Source organism: Opisthorchis viverrini (assembly GCF_000715545.1).
Source record: "Opisthorchis viverrini unplaced genomic scaffold opera_v5_51, whole genome shotgun sequence".
Lineage (NCBI taxonomy): Eukaryota > Metazoa > Platyhelminthes > Trematoda > Opisthorchiida > Opisthorchiidae > Opisthorchis > Opisthorchis viverrini.
In genome coordinates this window covers 186,947-191,118 of record NW_008751707.1, presented here as the reverse complement: position 1 = coordinate 191,118, position 4,172 = coordinate 186,947, and positions in this window count along the sequence as shown.

The window sequence follows — 4,172 nt, the reverse complement described above, 5'->3', positions numbered from 1 at the left end:
AAAAGTTGAATTCTATAAAAGGAAGTAAAGAGTTTGTGTCCACCAGGATACGTTTATTGCAAACCAACCTCCGTATCCTGAGGCTTGTCCAAAGACGTTCCACGGGTGGCTCTGTGATCCAGACGTCGGTGGACTTGGTAGTCGGACTTGTTGGTAAAATTGAGTTTGCAAGTAGGACACCGGCGTAACTGGTGTCGTATCTGGTGCATTCGCAAGTGCTGCAAATAGACTTGGGTTTGTCCAATGCCACCAGCGAGTCCCGGCATACCAAGTGCACCCGAAGCAGCGACCATGCCAGGGTAAGGTGCAGCACGGGCGTCCGATGGAGTGAAGATTCGGAGGCAGTATGTACACAACAAGTGGTTGGAATTATCGTGTTCCTGTGTCGTAAAAACGAAAGGAATCGTCTCAATCACGAGGTATTAAACAGAGCTTTGCCATGAGACGTGTTCCTAGTTCGCTTTAAATGCGTACCGGCAGGGCTCTTAACAAGAGAACCCCAAGAGGAGAAACGGCTTCTCAGATAGCTCAATTAATGAATTTGATAGGATCCGTCTTTCCAACAAAGTAACTGCCTAACGCTGCAGAAACCGACGCATACTGAAAAACAAAGAGAATTACCGTCTGTATGATGCGATTCTTTCCAAATCCCGAAATACCTGCGTATCACCAATAAAGTTTTCAGTTTTGTTGAAACATAAATAGAGGATCTATTTCCATATAGATAACGGCAAAATAATGTGGCATAAAGAAAAAAGAATCGACCACAGTCTGGTGAAATGAGAGAAATCTGAAATAATGGAAAGTAGCCATTATGAGAGCAAACTGGATACCCACAACAAACACGAACGGTTTATACCTATGTTATAAGTATCTTAAATTTATTTCTCAAACGGTGCGGGTTGTCTGGCGCATAAACAATGCGAGAACATTGGTTGTTCAATGACAGCAATTACTCGTCAAAACGTAACGATAAATCCAGAGTGAAGACCACGCGACTCGACGGAAAAACGACCTATCATTGTGCATCACTTGCGTAGCAGGCACCACACCTGACGAGTGTATCACAGACGAGTAGTTTATGATTTTTAGGCTTGTTTGGACCCACCATCATTCCGATGGTTCATGGAAAACGAGCAAAAACACGACAACAGAGAATATAAGTAACCGTGCCTCCCGCCAGTGTGAGGGAATACGGGAGCTTCATGTTAACACGTACAAAGTTCATGCAGGTGGTGCATTTCACCATCGTCTACGATCGCTCAGTCTGACATGGCTCCCCGAATCGACACGCATCTGTACGTCCGAAGAAGTGAAACGTAAGATGAAAAATCAGTTTAAGCGTCATCCGCTACACACCCCCACCACATCCATATCTCCACATTCCTTTTAACTGCGAACGTCGATACATTCTTATTTGTTCCTTGCAACTAACTGAGGTTACTCAAGCATACAATAGCCCAATTGAATTAATTGAGTAAAACGATGGTCGGAAGCTACTCATGAATTCTCACGGGTAAATCCACTCGCATGGCTGTTTGTCACGTCACACTGTCAGTGCCAGTCTTAGTCCTTGTATATAGATCGTGATTAGACCCCCGACCGAACAGCAGAGATTAACTGACCATGCTATACATTCAACAGCTTGAGAACCCCAACAGGAAGTTTTCGTTTATTCTGCCCGTATGTGTCCGTCTTACCACGGAATACCTTCAGATTTCGCACTGCCAGATTTCAGCTGTGGACTCCAAAAATTTCCAGACGGAAAAAACGGCAAAAGCATATTTTTTCAAGTCCATAGTAAAAAAAATTCGTCAAACCAGAGAATTAGTAAGATCAAGTATTAAACAAAACACGTGATCACAGCCAAACTCGAACACTAGATAAGCGCTAGGCTCTCCATTCCCATATACTGGCAGCCAGTTACTTTAGTAATTAGCTGGACTTGACCCCTCACATAATGTACAAATAATTTTCACTTCGGCGTAACTGTGTAGGCCAGAAAACGTAGAATCATGGAAATTCGATGGGTTGCAAATCAAAGCTATGGTAAGAAAATATTAACAGATGGATGTTTTTGTTGTTGTTGCAGAAGCTGCCGCTGCTGCCGTTGTTATTAGGAATACCATATAGATTACGTGAAAAAAACGAATTCACCTTCTTGAAGTGTTCCAGAATGTCTTCGAACAAGGATGACCTGAACAAACATAGTCGGCATACATAGGGCATTTCCCGTTCTCGATGGGTAGACTGAAGGTGATGGGCCAAGGCAAGCTCACTGTTAGCCTCCTTGCCACAAATTCGACATGCCAGCATTCCCACTGTTGCAACATGCTCCCCGGTCCGTACGTCGGTTGAATCCGATGATTCACTAACTGGAACTGTGTCTCGTTGTTGCATTAACAACTGTGATGCCGTCTGTGGGACGAACTGCTCCGCGGTCGCGTTAGGCGCTTGTATCGAGTGGTTCTCTACATAAACTCCTGAGTGTTCCTAGTTCAGTGGGGAAAAAAATCGGTGATAAGGGCTGCGTGGTCAGGGATTTACGAGTAAAACATAAAATTTCAAAACTTTTCAACTTGACTGCCTCGCCGGACCAGAGGAAAATTGATATATAAAGAAGGTTTGCGCGAATTCTGAGAAGATGCTGTACAGCGATGTAATAATTGAAAAAACAAGCAAATCCAAAAGAAATGCAACTGAGTTGCACAGTCTGTTCAGTATCTAATTCATTTGGTCTTTTTAGTATCTACCGAACAATATGGTTTTTAAACCAAAGTCTTAGCGCTATAAATTTCCCGACTGGCAAACAGCTTGCACTCTTTTGTTCTACATTAGTATAAGTCTGCGGTTGAACCTGTTCCGTAGAGCACCACATCATCGCGCTGACTCTTAATAAGCAGCACCACTGTGAGCACGCATATCGTCCAACCCTTCGAGGTATTGTTTATTTGGAAAGTAGCCCCAAAACAAAGGGTCATGAAAACCTTAGTTCCAAGCCATTGGGGTTGCACACCGGTTTTAAAAATGACCGCGATTGACAAGCGACTGTGAAAAATATTTAAGCAATCCAGGTTACCGACACCAGACCACCGATCTGTGGTTCAGGGAAGAGGCCTTTCAAGCACGAAACATCTTCTGGGCAGCTGAGCCTTCGTTTTATTGCCCTTGAACATACTCGACAACGGCTTAAAACGTGTGCGTACACAATCCTTTGAAAATGTACAACCTCATTCTCTTACGTGGTAGTGGATGTTATCAAGTGGATGAAACAAAACAGAAACTCCATCATTCGGAGAAATGGGCTAAAGGTACCATTATCTCAAGGCATTTGCTCGCATCCTTTGGGGATTATATTGTGGAGCGAATACAGTTAGACTGGCGTTAGACCACATTCGCGTAGTCACACTTGGAAAAGACTGGATTCTATAATACAGCGACATAATTGTCCGTTTAGTCAGCCGCTTCGATCCACATTACAAGCTTTCGCTCGGTGGAATTGTTAAGTAGGTGAGATGGAAAAAATGCGTAATAAATTACCTATCATGACGGCAAATTTAATTTTTGTGTGCCGTCAAACCAGCCAGATGCCGAATTCACGACTCACCTGTCTCTGGGTCATTCAGAATGAAACAAAAACCCAACGAACGGACTACACATCTGTAAGTGTCACAAAACAGCTTTACACCAAATCCCACTACATTTAAGCGCACGTCCGTATGCATACATGCGACTAGAAAGCCGAAGAAAATATGAGCACTAGGACAGGCTTACCTTGTCACGTACCCAGTTTTCACAAAAGAAGCTGAGAAATGTTCTACACAAACTTGCCTAAGTTATACAGACCCATATTCCTAAATATGAAAAATTCAGTGACCAGAAACTACATCACTCAGGAAACTAGTGGTAAAGTGAACGTTATGAAACCAAGGTGCTTCTTCATAGCCAACCTGAATGAAGTCCGACCAAGCTTATCAAATACTTGTGCCTTATTGTAATCAGAAACCACAACTAGGGCAGGGTAAGTTTCCTTTGACTGAACGGGTCACGCTATAGCTCCTTTAATCAGCCATTCTGTGACGCCCTGAGACATAGATGGCTGAAGCTTTTGGTTGCTTGTCTGTGAGACGCATTCTAAATCATCCTGGCGAGGTAACGCTTTCGAGCTCTCT